Genomic DNA, 23647 nt, shown 5'->3' with positions numbered 1-23647 from the left:
TAGCTTTTGATTTAAAATGAGACACACGCAAATGGTTTCTTCCACTTGAACACCTGGAGGCCACTGTGGTGTTATTAATTGTGGGGTTAAGGGCCGAATTTCAATCGTGTTATGTCTCAGGGAGTAGGAAGGCCCGGGGAGAAGGAAAGAGACGGGGGAACAGCCTTATGGTGAAGCAGTGGAACATCTTACACGGGCGTGGCTCGTGGTGCCCCCAAAACAACTACAATAGTAACATCAGGGATCATTGACTACAGATGGTAGCTACACTTGTGAGCATCACATAATACACAGGCTTGCTGGATAATTAGATCGTACACCTGAAACTGATAGAACATTATGTGCCAACTATACTTCTTTTAAAAACAACCACTGATCACGGATCACCGTAACAGATACAATAACGAAAAAGTCTGAAATATGACAAGCATCACCAGCGTGTGACACAGGGACCCAAAGTGAACAAATGTTGCTGCAAAACATGGCCCCCATAGGCTTGCTGGATGCAGGGTTGCCACACAACTTCAATTGCAACAACACAGTATCTGCCAAGTGCAATAAAACGAAGCGCCATACAACAAGCTGTGCCTGTGTAAGAATGAATGAAAGTGATGCAGCCCTCGTCAATCTTACCTTAATCCAGAGTAAGGGAAGGTCATGAACAGGTCAACAAATACACGAAAGGTGTAACTTGCAAATGTGGCTGACTGCTGGGAAGATAATCATCGGTGATGAAATAAAGAGAAGCAGGGGAAGGACAGAATACTTATTTCTATCACTGAGAGGCAGCGCTGAGCACATGTGCAACTCTGGACAGATGTGACATGGGACTCAGAGACGCCACCACCCCACCTGCAGGAGGACTCACTAGGCAGGTAGAGACCCTTCTGCCCCACATCTCAGCAAGCTGGTAACAAGGCACAGACAAACCCTCCTTTGCATGGCCATGCAAATTCCAGGCCATGTGCAAGAACCCAGGATAGAATGGTCAAGAGACCAGAAAGACCTTAGAAATGTACATTCACCTCAAACTGGAACCTCAAAACAAATGAAGCAAAAACTGACAGAATTCCACCTACATCTATCACCTGAGCATACTATTAAAAACTTGAGAATGCATGTCAAGTTATTTGGCAAATGGGAGGTATACAATAGGTGCTTAGAAAGTGATTCAAAAGACTGTCGAATAGGAGCAGCCTCCATTCTCTTGAGTAAGCACCACCCCACCCCCAGACTCTATGCCAAATGCTGCCCACACATCTGATCTACTTCTATCAATGACTCTGAGGTACAAGAGTAAACTGAGGCCCAAAGAGATTAATAATTCACCAAGGTCAAATATTCAGGAAAGGTGCGAAATCTCATACCCCTTTAATGCCTCTCCTATGCCGAACTGGGTTTCCCACGAGGCCAGCCACGAAAACCAGCACAAGAAAGATAGCATTCAGTCAACACTTTGTGCAACATTAAATTCCTTAATTAGCTTTACATGTTCCTTGACAGTTCCCCCAGTTAACAAAGCACACACATGCTGTTTCTAGTGTATTCTGGCTCACAGTGATTTTGCTAGAAAACTGGGAGCAGTCTGAGCCAAGGATAATTCTAATCTCACAGGCAAGCCGACTTAGGATTTCTACATCGGGAAGAGGTTGTCCAGATGAGCAAAGAAGGTTGGAGGGGGAGCCAACACATCTGAGACCACAGCAGGGCACAATGAATCCCAACAAGACAAAGCAAAGATATATATACAACAACTCACCCGTAAGTGATCTGCTGGACTATCAGAACCATGAGGACAGGGCTCTGTTTGGTTCATTTGTTTTACCCCAGGGACCTCAAACAGGAATGCCTGGGGCACAGCACATTATAAATAAATACTTGGGGAATAAATCAAAGCATTTTTTGGAACAGAAAAAATAAATAAAAACCTAAAACAAATTAAATGTCCATCAGAATTATACAAAAATAGACATTATTCCATTAATTGAAGATTACTATTGCAGCTGCTAAAAAGGATGGATGAGGACTAGCAGAGAAGGTGTCCATTTTGAACCATGCTGGAGAAGGGGAATGAAAAACATGGGAAATGTTCACGATATACAGGGAAACAGCAAAACATCATGGACAGCAGATCTATCCCTATAAGTATACTATGTCTTTCCTATACGTGAGATGTATAGATTAAAAAACTACGAGAACAAAGAACAAAATATCAAGTCAGCATTATCTCTGGATTGTGAGATGATTTTTTAAATGTTCTTTCCTGTTTTGCTGATAAGCACTTTTTAAAAATTGCCCTTCCTCTATCTTATATGTATTTATAAAATGTTCTACAATACAAATTTGTTGCTTGACATAATTTCTACCTTCATGACGTCGGTGGCTGTACTGTAAATCTCCTCTCCTCTGACAGGAAGATTCTGCACCCGCCAAAATGGGCTTCTGAACTTTTACCCAGTGACAAATAGTCGGCAGTTACTTTAGAAGAGTGGCTCTCAAATGGGGGGAATTGGCCCCCAGAGGACATGAGGCAATGTCTGAAGAAACTTCTGGTTGTCTCATCTTGGCGGGGGCAGGGTGCTAGTGCCGTTCATTCCCACAATGCACAAGACAGCCCCCCACAACACAGAATTATTTGGCCCCAAACATCAATAGCGCTGAGGTTGAAAAACCCTGCTTCAAAGTACTAGGATAGGGGCACCTGGGTGGCTCGGTCGGCTCAGGTCATGATCTCACAGTTCGTGGGTTCGAGCTCCACGTCGGGCTCTGTGCGGACACAGAGCCTGAAGCCTACTTCGGATTGTGTGTATGTCTCTCTCTCTCTCTGTCCCTCCCAGCTCTCGCTCTGTCTCTCTCAAAAATAAACATTAAAAAAAAAATGTAAGTATTAGGATAAAAACCAGGGTGCCTGGTTGACTCAGTCAGTTAAGCATCCGACTCTTGATTTCAGCTCAGGTCATGGTCTCACGGCTCGTGGAATGGAGCTCCCGGCTGTCAGCGCAGAGCCGGCTTGGGATTCTCTCTCCCTCTCTCTCTGCCCCTCCCCCACCTCTCCAAATAAACATTTTAAACATTTTAGAAATAAATAAAACATTAGGATAAAAATCATACTGTGGGGAGCCTGAATGCTTATCCTAAACACAAACAAGAGGAGAAGAAAACTTATTAACCTTATTTAAAATGTTTTGTACCAGAGGAACAAATTTCCAGAAGGGCAGAGATGGGGAACACTTGTTCCTCTGAGGATCCCTTCATCCTAGCAGTGTTCATGGCACAGAGAGGTGGCTTAGCCAGTGTGCCATCCATCAGGGAACACAGAGCTGCACTGTGGAAGAAATTCCGACTGCAAAGTCAGATGCAGACAGACTTAGAGATCAGCTCTGCCAACGGCTAACATACTAAACATACTGTGCATCTCCAAAGTGAGGATTACAAGGCCATACTTAACTCTTGTATGACTTCCACTGGCCAAAGCGTATGACGCTTTTAACACTGCCCAAGATACACAAGAGCCAAAGGGATGGCTTGCAAGAGGTGACCTGACCTGTTATGTATAACCCACATACCCAAAAACTTCCATCATGTTTGTGTATGGAAACTGCCTAGCTTCAAGTTCAATGCCAATGAAACCAGGAAAGGCAGTTCCCGTATGAACCAGTTACCATCTCCTGGAGAAAGCTGTGTCCCCCGAACTAAGCATAACCCCCAGCCTCATCAGGTTTGTTCAGGACACCCTATTACTGACCAACTGGTAACTACGTGAACACGGAAAAAAATGGCAGGTACAATCTACACCAATAATTTGTGTGAATGTTCTAAAGAAAGATTCACAATAGGACAAAACAGAAACAACTTTTTAAAAATAAAAATCCAAAGGGGGCAAGATTGCTACCTCTGATGAGCCTGGAAGTCAGTTCATAAGAACTTAATCAACTAAACCCTACCAAGACACCAGATGGTCTGTTAGGTATTTTGGGATTTTTATCTTATAGCCAACACACCCATCTGGTAGCATATAGAAGTTCTATTTTTCCTTTAAAAAATACTGAGAAAGAGTGTCCAAATACACCGGTGTAATTGAGGTTGATGAACAGGGTTCTAAAAGTGTAGGTAGTGAGGAAAGAAATATAAACACACACACAGATAAATGTATAATTTATCTGAGCCATTAGAGTCAGCAGAATCATATAAACTTTTTACTAGACAACTCCACAGCAAAAAATATAGGTTCAAGTTGCTGAATCATTGTTCAGATGTAAATAGGATTCCTAAAACTTTTATTGGTCGTTAAAATTCGTTTATAACATAACGTAAACAAGAAAAGCGGGCCATAAAGCCAAATCCTGGTGAAAGCCCCCTCTAAATGCATACATCTGACAAAAGAGCTCATTTGCAATTCAAGAGTTAAAAGAACACAAAACGGCCGAAAATGGTTGCATTAGTAAACTAAAATAAAACTTGACTGTGTTTGATGATGGAATGTTTATTTAATTTGATCAAATGTTCACACCAGTACTCAGAAACATTCATTCCACAGTAGAGAACACACACGGGCTCAAACACAAAACTTCCTTACTCAGTCATCACCCAGAGTGAGGTCCCACAGTTCTCCTCGTGAAAACAGCAGACACATCCAATGGCTGGATAACAGTGCATCCTATTAAGTCAGGTGCCAAATATCCTTTCTCCTGGCCAGGGCTCCATCATTCATGAGCTCTTTTCTGGCTGCTTCTCAGCAGTTTTGTGCAGAGCTCTCCACTCTGTGCTTCGAACATGAGTCTCATTCCACAAAAATCTTGTATTACACATTCCCGCTAATGTTCCCGGGAACGTGGCAATGGCCCGTTCCGTAAGACTTTGCTGGCATTCAACGTTTTCGGGATTCCGGTATATGTAGCCTCCACCCTTGGCTGCCTTGGTTCAGTTTTGAAACTCTTAGGCATCAAACGATCATTTCCTGACAGCAGCACAGAGCTGTGCTTTTCACACTGGCACCACGCCATCATGGCATTTCTACAGGGAAAACCAAAATGACCAGGCATGGCAACCCCTGGTGTCTAAAGGTTTTATTTTTCCTTTTCAGAAGAAAAGAAGAGAGAATTAAGGACAAAGAGAAATTAGGGGGAAAAAAGAAAAAAGAAAGAAAGAAAGATGTCCCTGATTAGGGTTAGTAGATTGGGACCTCCCGGCTACCATGTGTATTTTTTACAGCCTGCTTTTGGCAAGACAGAACATGGCATGCTGGCTAAAATAACCGGCTTAGGGACATAATAAATAAAGCAGAGACCAAACCCCAAACTCAGGCTCGGCCAATTATAAGCCCTATCACCAGCCACGTGATCTTAAGTAAAACATTGTCAGTTTTGCTTATGTGTAAAATAGGGCAATGGACTTCGGAGAGCAGTCAAGACACAAAGAGCCTTGCACTACACTTAACACAATAACCTAGTTGTTACTCTGATTGAGCCCAAAGTTTCCACTAGGCTTTTTTTCACTTGGGTAGTAAACTCACATGTGGCTGCTTCAGGGTATCACCACACTATATTAAATCTGTATGCGTTTCTTAGCTGGTGGGCTTGTGGAGACAATTCAAGGAAAAGACATCTTCTATTTTCTCATGTAAATAAATAATTGCTTCAACAAAGATCAGAGTCTTTAAAGTGGAGAGTCGCTACCCAACCCACACACCGCCACCATTACTCTTCTTCCTATTTGGAGTTTGAAATACACAAGGAGCACATGAAACCATTCTCTTGGGAAACATTCAAGCAATATGCCATTATTCTTGCAATACAGGGTAACAGAACCTAATAGAACATTTTCTATCCCCTCTCTTTGAAAGAAGTGTATTCCAGATGGCTGCCAAATGAGTGTGTCGTGAGTATGTGTTTCTGCAGAAAAGCCTAGGAGGTGCAGGCATTCCCTTGGTACGTTAGCCTAGGGTCACCCCAATAAACACCCTGCAGTCAGCCACTGGCACAAAAGGAAATGCTTTTTGTGTCAGAACAGAAGAATTTGGATACTTCAAGATGTATGTTCTAGGAGAAAACTTCTCTATACCACAAAAGTATATTAGAGTAATTCATTATTTCCTTGGATACTCTCTCTTGCCACCCAGTTTTCTTCCTCCTTGTGGTGAATGTGTGTACCCTGATAGGCGGCAGGCTAAGTGTCTTACAGATGGATCCTTAGAGCCGAGGCCTGTGCCTGGAATACATGGAGGCATTCAAGGAAGAAAAGGATGGATTCCTTAATGGTTAGGCTCTGTTAAGCCCAGCTAAGATTCCACTGTGAGGGCTTGGTTAAGGAACAAATTTGCATGGTAATGAACCCACAGCTACACAAATGTGTTGGGTTATTTGAATCTCAGAAAGCCTTCATCTCCACACTCTGCAAAAGTTTCCTTCACAACACTTGCACTTTTAGAATATTCTCGGGTGACCAACGCCACAGGATCCATTTAGTCAAACATTAAGCCCTCACTTACCATGAAGGTGTGGAAACTCTTGGGCTTCGGGTATATCAAAAGCCCAGAGGGCAAATACAAGCCAAAGCAGTAGAAGATTCATGATGGGTGCAAGACAGTGCTTGCAGATGGGCAGGCTGTAATAGGCTTCAAAAACGCCATCATCAGAACTGAAATACTTCGTAAGGTAACATCCCAACGTTGAGCGCGTGAAACATTCAGTAGTGTTTTAGAAAAGCCATCTAGTGTGGTGGTTAACAGCACTAGCTCCAAAGACAGAATTTGCATTGTGGGATCTGCCTCTTAATGTCCTGGAAGAACTTGAACAATTACACTGTGACTCAGTTTCCCTCGCTAGAGAAATTGTATCGGCCTTCCCTTGAGGAGTTGTTATGCAGATTAAATAAGATACTATGCGCATGGTGCTTAGTATAATATCAGGCATGTCAGACAGCTGCAATTATTGTTTTAGTAAAATTAACGCAGATAATGGTTTGAAAAAGAACAAAATGAAAGATGGGGGCAGCTGGGTAGCTCAACCCGTTAAGTGTCTGACTCGACTCTTGATTTCAGCTGAGGTCATGATCTCAGGGTCGTGAGACTGAGCCCCGCATGGGGCTCCATGGGGATCCTGCTTGGGATTCTTCTCTCTCTCCCTCTCTCTCTCTCTGACTCTGTCTGCCCCTCCCTGGCTCTCTCTCTCTCAAAATAAATAAACTTAAAGAAAGAAAGAAAGATAACCAAGAACGCTTCCAACACTAGCAATCCACGCTGTCGTGCACCCAGTTAAGGAAAATAGTTGGTTGGTTTCCTATAAAACTAAGCATGCACCTACCACACGACCGAGCAAGTACACTCTTGGGTGTTTATCTCAGAGAAATGAAAACTTAGATTCACTCAAAAACCTGTACATGAACATTCATAGCAGCTTTATTTGGGATATACCCAGACTGTAAGAACCCAGAAGTCCTTTAACAGATAAACTGTGTAACAAACCAGACTACATCCATCCCACGGAATACGACTTAGCAACAAAAAGGGACCAACAACTTGGATGGGTCCGGGGAATTCTGTTGAGTGAAGAAAGCCAACCCCAAACGGTTATATACTGTGTAATTCCATTCATACAATATTCTTGAAATGACCATGAATTAATGATAGCCAGGGGTTAGGGGTGGGCTCAATGTAGCTAATAAAGGGGTAGCACATGACATCATCTTCTTTAGATTCATGTAACCACTACCACAGTAAAGATGCAGGACTGTTCTAGTGCCAGAATCTAAACATATGATAAAAATGCACAGAGGGGGGCCTGGGTGGCTCAGTCGGTTAAGCGTCTGACTTTGGCTCAGGTCATGAACCCACGGTTCATGAGTTTGAGCCCTGCGTCAGGCTCTGTGCTGACAGCTCAGAGCCTGGAGCCTGCTTTGGATTCTGTGTCTCCCTGTTCCTCCCCTCCTTGCACTCTCTCTATATGTCTGTCTCAAAAATAAATAAAGAATAAAAAAATGGTTTTTTTTACATGCACAGAAATATACACACAAGTATACCACATACACAATTGAGTGTGTGCAAAACTGGTGAGATCTGAACACAGTCTATGGATGTGACAATGCCAATCTCCTAATTTTGATATCACACTACAATTATACAGAAGGAACCACTGGAGGAGACTGAGTAAGGGGCACACAGGAACCCTGGGAGGAGGGGGCAGGGAGTTTCAAATGGAAGTATTTCTGAATGGGCAGAAGAGTTTTAGACAAAGAGTAGACGTTCAATTAAGAATTAAATGATCTACTGCAGAGAAGGAGTGAGCCATATTTCACCTGGAAAGAGCTGCTATCTCTTTGGAGGTAGGAACAGCCCCTATTTGTGTCTAAATAAAGAAGGTTGGATTTTACAGCCACTCCACACAGTAAATTAGGACTAAGGAGTCTCCAAGTAGGAATGAGCATCCTAGAGGCAAGAAAAATAAACCAACTCTGCCCAATGTAAGAAAAAGAAGTTACACCAAGTAAGAGGTAGATGAGCCCCAGGACCACCAGGGAAGCTAGACCAGGAACTGGCAAACTATATCCAAATCCATATATCATCCATGGCTGCTTTCGCTACAACGGCAGAGTTGAGTAGTTCCAAACAAGACTGTATATCCCCCAGGGCCCAAAATATTTACTATCAAAAGAAAAAAAAAAAAAAAAAAAAAGAAGTGCCAACCTCTGGGCTAGATAACCAAGCTCAGGAGCCAAGCCAGTTAAGGCAAAAGAGGTCCTCCAACCACCACTGCCACCTGTCAACAGGATGTTTTAGCCCCTGCCCAAATGGCTTTTCCTCTGTCCCTGTGTCTTCGCAATATGAGCAACAAACAGATCCAAAGTCCGAGGCAGATGTATGTAACTAGTGCCATCCAGGTCAATGCCCCCATATTAGCTGCAAGGGAAGCTGGAAACCCGAACATCAGACAGACCTTTCTTCCACTACGACTCAAGAGCCGACAAGGCCCCAACCAGAAAGGGATTTCAGACAGCAGAACACACAGGATGGAAGTGCTATGTGTAGTGTGGACAAAGCCGTCAACCACAGCCCAACTGGGTAGTTTTTACTTTCTGTGGTTCAACCCAAACACGGGGTTTTCTGCCAATTTGACCAATAAGAGGTGTTAATCGCTGTCAATATTTGCTAAACCCAGGCTTCCATTTGTTGACTTTCATCTTCAGTTTGCCCTTATATCACTGAAAGTATACTTTTACCCCTGGTCTAGACATGCTTTGATTTTTTTTAAATGCTCTTAGTTGAGTAGGAGGAAAAGTAAGAACCGAAGCTTGGGAGTCTCTTCAGTTGTGTGCGTTTATGAAGCTAATTTTAAAAGACAAAGCAAACCAGGCAACCCTAATATTCTAACAACTCCCTAGCAGCAAATGGGTTCTGTCAATCATAGGGCAACACCTTCTCTCATTGTATTGACTTTAAGACAAATGAGTATCTTGCCTTTCCAGAGTAGGAGGCAAAAGTTCTAGCAATCTAATGCGGACACGTAATGAAAGATAAAATGAAGAGAGGGTAGTATTTTCAATGATTATCACATTAAAAACACCTTTAGGGGCGATCGGGTGGCTCAGTCAGTTAAGCTCTCTACTTCGGCTCGGATCATGATCTCATGGTTTGTGAGTTCGAGCCCCGTATCAGACTCTCTGCTGTCAGCACAGAACCTGCTTCGGATCCTCTGTCTCCCTCTCTCTCTCTCTCTGCCCCTCTCCCGCTCACACGCGCACCTGCTTACTCTCTGTCTCAAAAATAAACATTAAAAAAAATAGCTCCTTTCGGGGCAACTGGGTGTCTCAGTCACGTAAGCGTCCAACTCTTGATTTCAGCTCAAGTCGTGTCTCACAGTCGTTGAGTTGGAGCACGGAGCTGGGCTCCACACTGGGCACAGAGCCTGCTTGAGTTTCTCTCTCCCTCTCCTTCTGCCCCTCCCCCACTTGTGCACAAGCACACACACATTCCCTCTCTCTTGCTTTCTCAAAAAAAAAAAAAAAAATAGTTCCTTTAACTCCATCAGGTTCCATAAATGTTAGATGTCGTGGAACATATTCCTAGCATGCAGACTTGCATCCAGGATTTCTAACACAAAGCTTCCTTCCAGTTAACAAAAGCCAGACAATTACCAATTGGAATGGAGGTGGAACGACTGATGGGATTTGGGGAGGCAAGTGCAAGACGCACATCCTTAGGGCTGAAACTAAATCCTGCAAGATCCAAGTTCCAGGCCCTTCAAAACTAGAGGCATCTCCCCAACTACACCAAAAACCCACGCACTCCTGAATTCCCTGCAACATTGTTTAGTTCTTCCCAGAGATGACTCTTAGTTCTTGCTCATCTCCTCACAGTTGAAACACTAGGGTTGCGTATTGGCTATCCCCTCTTTGCAAATGGAGCTCCCACTTACCAGAAGCCACATCAATTTCATCGGGAAGGTTTCACGCCGCACATAAAAATAAAACCAAGGCTTGCGGGAGATGACGTTGGAAAGCTAGAGCTCAAAAGTTTACTTCGGCACCTCTGCCAAAAACGATTTTCCAGGTCTGAACAGAGGCCTGACACAGTAGATGACACCTCTTTATCAGCTCCAAGAACTCCAGGGAACGTAATTAGCACCCAATTAGTTATTAATAACTTAATATTCACACATCTGCTCAAACTCTGTAGGTGCGCAGTATAATTTAAACGTGAGCGTGATCATCCCCTGCTAGGGTAGGTGCCATATACATAATGGATTGGATTCCGCAGAGCCCGATAAGGGGAAAAACTGGAAGCCTCATCTGTTCCTTTCTGTAGGGTGTAAACGGGTCAACTCAAACCAAAGGGTATCCCAGTCCATCTGGAAGAGTTGAATAAAACCTATTATACAACCAAACTGACAGTGTAACAAGCATTAGCCGACTATATGCAATCATCACGCTAGCTCAGATGCCTTAAAATGCCTCTAAAAGAGCTAGCATATCAGTAATTATTATTTATTAAGCCATTATTACACACCAGGCACTGCTCTGATCACTGTAAACATATCTATTACTTCACTTTTATTTCATTTACCCCTCACAGCCACCCTGGAGGCACAAGTTCACATCATCTGCCAAAGATCACAAAACTACGTGTGGCATGGCTATGATGCAAACTCAGTCCTGTCGGCATGACAAAACCTTTGCTTTTAACCACCAAGCTAGAGTTAATCACTTTTCTCCAAGGCCTGTACCAAAAACCCTCTACATCATTGGGATTACACAAGGCTAAGAGGGGGTCCTAAGCACTTCGGTTTGTTGCCTTCACAGAAGGCCTAGGTGGAGTCTTGTTTTCATGAGCACTGTGAAATCAGATGAGCGACTTCACCTCGAGCTTTTAAAATCTGACTCATATTTCTGTTATCTATAGGCACGAAAAGACCTTTCCTACCACTCCCTCATTTACCCACCTCCAACACCAAACATCTCACTCTTTAGTTACCAAAGTCCCCTCATCCAGAGACAAGAAATAGATAAACTCCCGTATGGAATTCAGAAACACGATGCAATTTCATGCCCATCGTTTCAAGGATGTTCCAGTCTCTCGCTGCCAGGGTGAGGACGAGAAAAATAGGACGGAGATACGGGCGGGGACCTCTGATCACAAAACAGATGTTTCTACAAGGTCTCTGAACAACCCTAGCTGCTGACTACACCCAAGCTACCCAACACAAGCATTTTAAAACACTAGTGAGGGCAGGAGTATGTTCTTCCCCCAAATCTGCCTGGAATGTCTATATTGCACAGTCTGGAGCTACTGCCTTTCCAACACTCTACCATGCTTACCAAGGAAATTTCCTCTTCAGACTAATTAATGTCAAAGTGCAGTGCAGGCCTCACTGTTTTTAGTTTGGTGAAATGCTGAATATTCATGTTATTTCACAGACACCACAAGGCCACACCTAACTAATAAGGATGGTATCTTCCTTCCAAGCTCCAATGAGAATAGGGTGTCTTTCAAAGATCAAGGGAACAACAGGCAGGTGTGAATACCCATGGACATCTTGACACATTTATGAAACAGGAAGGTGATCGAAAATATGGGGCTTACTATTCTGAAAGAAAGCTAAGAACATTTCATAAGCAAAGTGTGCAAGCAAAAGCTATCCAAAACACTAGGGACAAATACTGCCTGAGATTTCCGAGGAATTTATTTTAGGAAAGTAGGCCAAGTGTTGGGATTTAGTTAGAAGGATTTTCATCACAGAACTCATTATAATATCTAAAACTGTAAGCACCCTATATTTAACAATAAAGAAATAGTTAAATAAAATCATGGTACAAGCATTAAACTCAACACTTCTCAATGGTCAATTCTAAGGGTTTTAGAAGAGTAATGGCCTAAAACACGTAAAATGAATACTTCAATGAAAAGGGCACATTACAGCAGAATACAATTTTCATCAAAAAAAAAAAAAATCTAAGACAAGTATATACAAAAATGCACTAAGGTATTCAAAGTAACTAACTCAGAAGCATGTTTATATTATCTGTGTTTGTTACAATGAACACATGTGGCTTTTATATTAGGAAAAGCTTTTTTGGAGATACCTTACCCTAGCTCCCTTTTTTATCTCTAAGTCTGGAAAATTTCCAACAAACACAAAGACCCCACAGAGAAGCCGCAATCCCATACACGATGCCCAAGCTTCCAAATGCCTGTTTTTTTTGTTTATTTTTAAAGTTTATTTGGAGAGAGAGAGAGAGAGAGAGAGAGAGAGAGAGAGAGAACCTGTCTGTCCAAGCAGGTTCCATGCTGTTATCACAGAACCCAATGCAGGGCTAGATCTAACAAACCGTGAGATCAGGACCTGAGCCAAAATCAAGAGTTGTACACTTAACCAACTGAGCCAACCAGGTGTCCCTCCAAATGCCTAGTTTTTACTTGTTAATTCATCTGAATCAGGATCCAGATAAGGTCCACACAGAGCTTGACCAGTATATCTTTTAAAATCTTTATGGTTTTCCTCTTCCTCTCTATTTCCCCCTTGCAATTTACTCATTCAAAAATCCAGACCTTTGGTCAGTCTGGAATTTGCCTTTTGTATTCCTATGGTGCTGTTCACCACGTTTTCCAGCCAGACCTCTGTAATGCCTTTAAATCGGTGGTTGGACAGTGCTCACTTCAGCAACACATATACTAAAATTGGAATGATAGAAGATTGTCATGGCCCCTGCACAGGGATGACAGGCAAATTTGTGAAATGTTCCATGCTTCTTATATAGTTTAGGGGGAAAAAATGGATATTTGGACACGTGAACAGCCTTATGTGGGGTTTTTCTAGGGGGAGGAGTGGAAGGTAGAAGGGAGTAGGGTGTTGCAAGACTATTTCCTAAGAGGTAATGTGTTCTATCACCGGGGGCTCAAGATAACCTGGTTGTCTTTTTGTGATAGGATTAACTCACTGTTAATGCCCATGCCTACATTTGGCAATTAATTCATTAGTGGATGCAAAATGGCAGTCCTCCACTTTGCTTTCGTTGTTACAATAATTTCATAAAGGAAAAACTTCTGAGATGCCTGGGTTGCTCAGTCAGTTAAGCGCCACACTCTTGATTTCAGCTCAGGTTATGATCTTATCGTTTAGGAGATATAGCCCCAAACTAGGCTTAGCACTGAGTGTGGAACCTGCTTGGGATTCTCTCCCTGCCTGTCCCCTACTCGTAGGTTCTCTCGCTCTCTCTCTCTCTCTCTTAAAAAAAAAAAAAATTAAAATTAATAAAGAAAAACTTCCACCCATCTGCTCCCTGGTTACTCAGGATCAAAAGCTACTCTTAATTTTTAAATACATACATGCTTGTAGATTTAAGCTTCCACTACGTATAGAGTAACCAGAAGCCACAAGCAAAAGCCTCCTTATTTTCCAGCCAGATCTGGAACTCAAGAGTTCCCCAGGTCAAGAGGGGCCCGATCCGTACAAAGTGCAGCAAGGCCAACACAGTGGAGCCTCCAGAGAGCTTAGACCGCCCTTTACCCGGCAGCGCCCTTGGCACAGGGGCACCTGTCGTGGGAGTGGCAGACCACCTCACTGCACATGCCCAGGTTACTTTCCCAACGCCAGTGGAGGGCCACGGGCTGCCCCCAAACCCGAAGCGGGCATCAGGGAACTGAACCGGAGTTCCCCCGAGGCCGGCCAAGGTAAGTCCTCACACCAGGCAGCAAAGCAGAGAGAACTGACAAACTGTGCAGGAGAAAAATGGAATCAACAGTCTGAACTCAATTTAACGATGGCTTTACAAATTGGAAGGCTGACGGCCCGAGGCAGAGAAAGGCACACACCACAGCACGGGGTCAGGGTCTGTGGCTGGTGGGCAGCTCTGTGGCTGCGAAACAAAAAAAACAGCCAGAAGAGCCGATTTAATAACTCAGGGTCGGCACTTGGGCTTCTGCCTGGGCCTTTGATTTTTATAAACTAACAATCCAGGCGAGTGGAGAGTGCGGAAGCAAGTCCGCAGGTAAGCCTTGCATGGCCCCGCAGGTCACTGCGCCAGATTTCCCTCTGGGGCTTCCAGATGGGGAGGCTGGGAAGACCTCCTTACTGCCGGCAAGGTCTCCTCAGAATTGCATTCATTAGCTAAATGTGCGCTGGCCCACGGGAAAGAGACCTGGACCATTAAATATAAATGCAAAACAAAATTAGACCCATCCATTCTAAATCTCAGATCTCTGTAGCAGGAAAGGTTTACTCCCAGCTTTTAATTTTTCTAAAAGGCATAAGCACTGAAATCACCACTGCTCATGACCAAGCACCTAGATTTGGGTCCCACCCTTCCCCAAACCAAACAAAGAAATTACTTTTGTTTCTTAATCCCTGTCAGATTTCATGAGGCATCTGTTGACACTTCTAAACCCGGATTAAGTTTCTATATAAGTACTCCTGGCCCAGCTTTTAAACAGAACCACAAACCCATCTGCAGTGGTACAAAACACAGAAGCTGATAAGCTTTAAATGAATTGGAAACATTTACCTAAATGAGAGTCAGGACTAACTCAGGGATTTTCCTTTAAAAAATACATTAATAAAGAAAGCAAGGGGAAATTAACGTTTGTAAAATGTCTCTCCCCCACATTAATAAAAATAACCACTGCCTAACAAACTACTCACGCCACAGCTGTAGTCCACAGGATAACCATGTGCCGTGGCTTCTTGCTTTCCTTTGGTTTCCATTTTGTCCCACTTCTATGAGCACCCTTGGACACAAGAGATTTCAGCTATTTCTGGTCACTGCTATATCTCCAACACCAAGAACAATGCTTTATGGTAGGTGTTCTGTATCTATTTGAAGGAGGAAAGTAATTCCATTCATTCCACTAGAACCAGGGGTATTTCAGAGCCAACAGGTTACTCCAAGGAGATGACCAAACAGTTAAGCTTCAGCTCCTTCTCTGTAAATATGCCCCTAATTGCACCTCATCAGAAAACAACCTGCTTGGACCTCCTCCCGTCAAAGCTAGCAGAGCACCCCCCTTATTTCCCCACATCTCCATAGCAAGCTCTTTGGAAACCCCAAACATTGAGGGATACCATGCAATCCATTAACCTCTCCTCTGATCCGCAAAGACCTTCCCATTTAAAGCAGTGAAGGGAGAGAAAAGAAACTCCAAACACTGGGGCCCTGTTCATTCCAGATCCATTATATTCTGAAAGTGAACTAGGAAGAAACCAGACGAGACATGAAATATCCCAAAGCAAATGGACCTTGAATACATCATTGCACTGCCTTTCAAATAACTACCGTCTGTTGTTAGCCTTCATTTCCTTAAAACCTGGAAGCCCATAGTGCAGGATGAGTGAAGAGGCAAGCTGTTTACTGGCAAAACTCAGGCTCTGGATCAAAAAGCTCAGACGTGGGCTAGCCACAGGAATATAAACAGGTAACCTCTCCTCTGGGACTCATTTGCCTCGTCTGTTAAGTGGAATGATAATAGGAGCTCCCTTTGGGAATTGTAAGGGAATCAAATATGGTAATGCACAAAACATACTTGGCACAGGGTCTGAGCTTTCAAATATGCTCTACAAGTTGTGATCATGAGGAGGAAGAGAATGATGAAGACAGAGAATGACGACCACAGTGACGGTCATGCTGACGATGATCAACTTACAGTACACGATGAAGACATATAGCCCGTTTTAGTGTTGGAAATACAGTCATGTCACATACCCCACGTTCTACTCTGAGTTCTCCAGAGGGTAGCTTTCATTTTGGGCAAGTGGCGAGACAGTGATGGCTGTCCCTTGCCCACCAACCACATCAGCTTCATTTCCTCCGCTAAGGCTGCTATGAATTTTCATGTTCACATAAAGTGCTCAACCAGAAACGAAGCTGTCAACAGTGGACGCTGGGCAGGACTCTCTGAGAGGGCAGACAGAGGGAGAGAGACGTCCATACGGGTTAGCGGGTGGTAAGAGTTCAAAGAAGAAGGAACGCACTGCAAGTCTCCAGTGGAATGCAAACCCAATTAAAGACAGACATGGCATCTGTAATGCTTTGAAGGGTATCCCTCCACGCCTACCCAGTGCCTGGTACGTGCCAAGTTTTTACTGAACAAAAAAACAGAGAAGGATGCAACAGACCAGTATTATCACCCAGTTTCCTGGAAAGCAAAGCGGCAGCTCTTGAGACTGCTGAGCATCCGGCATTCTGCACTGGTGTTTCTGTCAGCTAGAAGAAATCTAGAGCTTTAGGTTACAGTAGGGGGCTAAAGAGTGACCCTTGACTCCCCCCTCCAAAAGAGAGAAAGTCTATGTCCTAATGCCCAGAACTTGCGAACACCACGTTGTATGGTCAAGAGCAAACACTCCCTTACAAGCCTCGGTGTGATTAAGTTAAGGATTCTAACAGGAGATATTGATCCTCGATGATCCAGGTGAGTTCTAAATCCAGCGACAAGTATCCTTAGGAGAGTGAGGCCAAGGGGAGATTTGACAGGCAGAAGAGGCAGAGGCAGCTCGACCACCGGACAGAGATGGAGTCACAGGGTCCAGGGATACTGATAGCCACCAGAAGGAAAAAGAGGTAAAGAATAGATTCTCCTTTTGACGTTTTGCTGTGGCACCCCTAGAAAACTAATACAGCTTCCGCACTCACAGACAAGTACACATCCAGGTAACACACTTGAGGCATCATCTTCTCCTTCTTAAGTTGTCCCAAAGCCACAAATAGGACAGGCAGGTGCCAGGTAAGAAGCCATGTCAGAAAGTGACAAAGCAACGGTGTAGTTCAAGGAAGTCGGGCCAAGGCAAAAATGCAAGGACAGGGCACCTGGATGGTTCAGTCAGAAGAGCGTGTGACTCTTGATTTCGAGGTCATAAATTTGAGCCCCGCGTTGGGCGTAGAGATCACTAAAAGATAATAAACTTTAAAAAAACACAAGGACAGTATAGCACAAATACCAGGTGTTAAAGAACAACATGCATGTCCACTCTAAATAAGATTGCCTAATATTTGAAGTTGACAAATCACACATATATTTAAGTTACACATATGTAATTTTTAAAAAATTATCTGCATCTTTTTTTTTTCTTTTTTTCAACGTTTATTTATTTTTGGGACAGAGAGAGACAGAGCATGAACGGGGGAGGGGCAGAGAGAGAGGGAGACACAGAATCGGAAACAGGCTCCAGGCTCTGAGCCATCAGCCCAGAGCCGGACATGGGGCTCGAACTCACGGACCGCGAGATCGTGACCTGGCTGAGGTCGGACGCTTAACCGACTGCGCCACCCAGGCGCCCCTATCTGCATCTTTGCAAGCAAACAAAATCTCAGAAGACAGCATCATACGATTTGATCTAGAACTTTATCAATCTACTACAAACTACAACCTCCTGGAGACCATCAGAGTTCCCTCACTTCCTACCGGTGGGCTCACCTCTAGGGCAAGGTCTCTCAAAACGGAATTAGAAGAACAGTATAGTCTTCTCAAAAGTCAAAAGTTCAAGATTTGTTTTTATTTCTATGAATAACTAAAAATAAAATATTCCCAAATACAAACCAGGCAAAAAACCTGATAACTGGCAGTCAAAAGACACTTTCATGCAACAAAACTGAAATATCTTGTGTTTGTGGGGCTTGGATAAATTCACAGAGTTCTTGCAAGATACTTCTCCCTTTGATAAGATGTCTATACATAAATTTGAGAAACACTGGTCTATGGTACAGTGCTGACATTTTGCTCAGCGTAACAGAAAGAAAATAATGACATACAAATATTGACTTGAATATCCTTCATCTTGAATACAAAAAACATCAGTTATCCGTTCCATAACAGTATCTGAAGAGAATTAGTAATCAGATGCCGCTCTTCCCTCAGCCTTTTCAGTTGTTCTAAGGCCTCAAAGGGCCAGGCTATGTGAATATCTGGAAATAATAACTCGGTACCACAACTTTGAAAATAGTAGCTAAAGGTTTGACAAATGTAAGTCCAACAAACGCCCTTCTAAAAAAGCAAGCAGGAATGTTTTCTTTAAATTATGTCCTTAAAATTCCACAAGACTGAGTCACAGCTCCAAGTGATAAACTGAAATCTGATTATGATGCAGAGATTACACACAGTTCTCTTAACGAGATTATTCCAGCCTAAATAAATAATAATTCACAGAGTTGAATGATAAGATGGCTATCGTCACTTATCACCATCAGCTAGGCAGGCAGATCCTCAAAGGGCTGGGCTGTGTTCCTGTGCAGTTTTCTCTATCGGGTGACCAGCACAGTTTCACCCGTGACTGACATCTTTGTGGCGTAGGGCCAACAATGATAAACTAAACTCACACACAGAAATGCTGAGGAAGAGGCAGGGCAGAGCCGGGTCAATTCCTAAGAAATCTCAAGTTCCACAGGTGTGTGCTCCAAGATCAGTTTACCTTCAGAAACTGAAACCGGAACAAGGCGCCAAAGGAACAGGAAGTGTTCGACTGGATCCATGTCGCTCTAGCTTTGGCACTGAGAAAGTCACAGAAAATTCCCTGGCCTCCATTTTCTTCCCTGAAATACAGCCCTCACCAGTGTGCCTGGCCCACGACGAGTCCTCTGCATGGATTTCTGTCTTCATTCCACCCTCTCAGCAACCTTGTGAGGTCAGTGCTACTATTATCCTCATTTTCCAGATGAGAAAATTAACTGAACCTCAAGTAACATGCCCAACGTCGTTCTGGCACTAAGTAGTTAGTGCAAAAGCCAGAATTCAAATTCTGGTCTGAGCTAGAACATGAAACAACTAACGAACTTCACAAGAGATAAGAAAATGACAAAGATGATCCTGTGACACCAGACCATCTGGGTGCTGGCAGAAATTTTTAAAAAGTGTTTTTATGACTTAAAATACTTGATACTAACATGAAAGTGTGTTAGTCCCCAAACTGTACAGAGACCAGTGGCTGGAAGGAGGTGGCCCTGCCTCCCCCACAGTAACAAGCCATGTGGCCGAGAAGCCACCCTATACTGAACAGCATTTTGATCTAGGATTTCAGGGAAGATTCAGTGGAGATATAATCAACTGACCCAGTGTACAAGGTTGGAATGAACAGATCACACAGTAGATCAAAGAAACCAAATTCCAAACATCCAGCGAGGTGGAGCCGGACTAAAAGCAACAACATGAGATTTTACCATGTAAAATATGAGACTCAGATTAACCACCAAGTACATAAAATGCAGGACCAGGGAGACACCAGACGGTTCCATTGGAAATAATTTGGAACAGACGTTTATACCAGCATTATTCATAATATCCAAAAAATGGAAATGACTCCCATGTCTATCAAGTGATGAATGCATAAACATAATGTGGTATATTCATAAGTGGACTATTCTTATTTGTCCATAAAAAGGAATGAAGTTCTGATACATAGACGATGAATGAAGCTGAAAGCATTATGCTAAGTGAAAGAAGCCAGCCACAAAAGGCCACATGTTGTATGATTTCATTTCTATGAAGCGTCCAGAATGGGAAAACTTATAAAAAGAGTAAGCAGATTAGTAATGCCTGGGGCTAGGGGGAGTTGAGGGGAAATGGGGAGGTTTCTGTTATCGGTATGGGGTTTCTTTTGAGGGTGCCGAAAACGTTCTAACACTGATTCTTATAATGGTTGCACAGCTCTGTGGATATTAGATGGGTGAACTGTATGGTATATGAATCTATCTCAATAAAGCTGTTCCCAAAAACAAAAAGAAAACATCTAGAGCATTTAGTTGCCTGTATGTTTAATGTTTATTTATTTTTGAGAGAGAGAGAGACTCACAACACAAGTGGGGAAGGGGCAGAGAGAGAGGGAGACACAGAATCCGAAGCAGACTCCAGGCTCTGATCTGTCAGCACAGAGCTCGACGCAGGGCTTGAACCCACAAACCGCAAGATCATGACCTGAGCCAAAGTCAGACGCTTAACCGGCCGAGCCACCCAGGTGCCCCATAGTTGCCTGTATGTTTAAACAGAGATAGCAATATAGATATATCCTGCTTTTTAGAAGTTGGCCTTACACCACTTTGCTCCCAAAAGAGACCTGCATTAGTACCTATTTTTACTAACCGAAAGAAATCCAAAGAGGATTTTCACTTTTATAAAAAAAGAAAAAGGTGAAAAGCGAAAATAGCATTCAGAGTCTGTTCTGCAGCGAGCCTTACGGAGGCTGAAGAGCGGCCCCACCAAGCTCTTCCCTGAACTACACTCGGCAACTCAGCATCAAACCGCCATAGCTTTGAAATGCGTCTGCGAGCATCTGTGCTTTCTCTCGATTTATTCTGTGCATCCATTAGCAAGATGTGTCCTAAAGTATCAGAAAAACCTAAGATAATTTTTTGGGGGTCTGGGAATGCTCAAAAAATTTTCCACATAATTAATGACAATTGCTTCTTGGCTTTATGCCATCTCAGCTTACCAAAGGTTCCTCTGAGTACCTGACTTTGGGAAAGCAGGAGAATCTTGTATACCGTAATTCTAGGAAAACGATCTGACCTTCAGATTGGCTCACAATAAGGAAGAACAAGGAAAAAGTCTGCTAACACGGGGCATCTGGGTGGCTCAACCGGTTAAGTGGCAGACTTGGGCTCAGGTCATGATCTCATGGTTTGTGTGTTCGAGCCCCACATGGGTCTCTACGTGGACAGCTGTCTCCCTCTCTCTCTGCCCCTTTCCCACTCTCTCTCTCAAAAATAAATAAACATTAAAAATAAAAAACAAAAAAAAAAGAAGAAAAAAAGTTTGCCAACGTGAAGTAGTGAGCTCTTTGATGCTGGAAGCATTCAAGCAGAGACCACCTGACTTTTTCGTGAAGAAAACAACCAAAGGGACTTATTTCACCTGTGGGATAAAAGTTCAAAAAGACTTTCTCTAAGATACTAAAATGCTCATATTTGTCACAGATGACAGTTAAGTAACTGAAAAATTTATCATTGCATTGGGATATGTATGAGAGCACAAAATGTGGCAGTAGGTTCCCTGCAATCAAGTCCATTCTCTACCATTTCATAATGTGCCCTTAGGGAAGCCATCAGCACAAGATTCAGCTTTTTGTCTTGTATAATGGAGTCAGTAATAATAACATAAATCAATACTTTACAGACTAATTGGTAAGATTCAACAACAAAATGATGAGGCCCTCCTCACTGGATCTCATCAGACTCTTGGCTCTTAACGAGCCAAAGCCATAGCATCTCAGCATTTTTAGTGACACCACATGGAACAGAAAATAGTAACTTCCAACTAAAACTAAAATACCACCCAGTAGCATTCACTGATCAAAAGGGGCAGGACCCAGGGCGCCTCCGTGGCTCAGTCGGTTGAGTGTCCGATTTCATCTCAGGTCATCATCTCATGGTTCATGGGTTTAAGCCCCGCGTCAGGCTCTCTGCTGACAGCTCAGAGCCTGGAGCCTGCTTTGGATTCGGTGTCTCCCTCTCTCTCTGCCCCTCCCCTGCTCGCACTCTGTCTCTCTCTCTCTCAAAAATAAGTATTAAAAAAAGCGGGGGGGGTGCAGGACCCTCTCCCAAACAGAGACCCCAGCATATACATTGTTGCCAATAAATATCCAAAACTTTCAAGAAATGTCAGTGCTATTTTCATAGCTTCGTGAAGGTATAGTACAATATTGGACAGTAGGACCCTCCCAAGAAAAAACTAATATGCTTCAAAGTTCTGAACTTGCTAAATTAACACAATACAACTTCAGGGATATCCCACCTTACTTACCCTTCATTCTCCCAGCTGACAGCTTGTTTTTCCACCAACTCCCTTTGCTGGATGTTATTTTAACATCAAGAATAGAAGTCCCATGCCACCAAATCATGCTTGTAATATGGCTGTTTGACAGGCCCCAACGAGTGGAAGTTAAGTCTTCATTACATGCTCACGAAGTCCATATGTGTATTTTACAAGGTCTCAGCTCTCCTTCGAACCTTGTCTATTATAAATACAGGCTTTAGATATATTCTCACTTTGAGATCACTTACACCACTGACTATTTGCAGGGCAAACGAATGCAATCAAACACTAAAGCTTCAAGGAGATTAGAGAACTGCCAAGGTCTGAACTATATCAACAGCTTGAAATCAGCTCATTCAACAGTGCGTTGACAGTATTACACCCGCAAAACAAACATGGAAATGGTGCGCGTGTCAGGTACGGCATCACATTCCAGCAGTTTGTACCTGAGACTTACAGGGAAACATCCTGTCATCAGAGTTGTTCCAAGAGGACAGTCACTGGCTTCCTTCTCAGACAGTTCACCTTTTGGTAAATGCTTCTCCGAATACATAGGGAGCTCACGGAAGAAAGGCAGAAACTCCCAAATATCTCCAGCATGGGGGTCAAGAAGAAACCTTCTGCCTTGCAATCTGTGCTTTAAAAAGAAAGATCTGGGAGCGCCTGGGGGTTAAGCATCCGACTCAAGTCATGACCGCACAGTTCGTGGGATCAACCCTCAGGTTGGGCTCTGCACTGACAGCAAAGAGCCTGCTTAGGATTCATTCTCTCTCTCTCTCTCTCTCTCTCTCTCTCTCTCTCTCTCTCTCTCTCTCCTTCTCCCTCTGCCCCTCTCCCACTCACATTCTCTCCTTCTCAAAATAAACATTTTTTCAAAGAAGTAACTGAAGACTCCCTCCCTCTCCCTTTGCCCCTCTCCCACCCTCTGCTCCTCTCCCAGCTCATTCTTTCTCTCTCTCCCTCTGCCCCTCTCCCCACTCATTCTCTCTCAAATAAAAGAATAAGATGTCTTTAAAAATAATAAATAAATAAAGAAAGAAAGAAAGAAAGAAAGAAAAATTTAGTCTAAAACTTTATTTTCCTGCAGAAAGTCATTTGACAATAACCCAGCACGCTTTCATATAAAAACACTTGACAAATGAGTAAAAAGGAACTTCTTCAACCTAATAATAAAGGGCGTCTAAAAAACCCAAAAGCTGACCTCACCATCACTGGTAAAAGACTATCCGTCTTCCCACTAACATCAAGAACTGGGTAAGGGTGTCTGCTCTCACCACTTCTGTTCTGGGGACCACTTCTGTCCACTTCTACACTGGAGGTTCTAACCAGGGCAATTAAGTAATAAAAAGAAATGAAAAGCATCCAGATTTCAAAAGAAAAAGTAAAACTACCTCTGTTTGCAGATGTCATGATCTCGTATATAGAAAA

General features: G+C 43.2%; 1 protein-coding gene and 1 non-coding gene across 7 annotated transcripts in view; one reads left to right on the top strand and one right to left on the bottom strand.

Moving 5' to 3' along the window:
- Positions 1-23647, bottom strand: part of PTPRG (protein tyrosine phosphatase receptor type G) — a 719983-nt gene that overhangs the window by 627667 nt on the left and 68669 nt on the right. The gene's annotated exons all lie outside the window — the stretch shown is intronic.
- LOC123607752 lies at positions 13139-13241 on the top strand. The gene has a single exon (XR_006716900.1). It is a non-coding gene; the product is annotated as a U6 spliceosomal RNA (small nuclear RNA).

This window comes from Leopardus geoffroyi, chromosome A2 (genome assembly GCF_018350155.1).
Source record: "Leopardus geoffroyi isolate Oge1 chromosome A2, O.geoffroyi_Oge1_pat1.0, whole genome shotgun sequence".
Taxonomy (NCBI): Eukaryota; Metazoa; Chordata; class Mammalia; order Carnivora; family Felidae; genus Leopardus; species Leopardus geoffroyi.
Note: the sequence above shows the minus strand (reverse complement) of the source record. Positions and strands in the feature narration are given on the sequence as shown.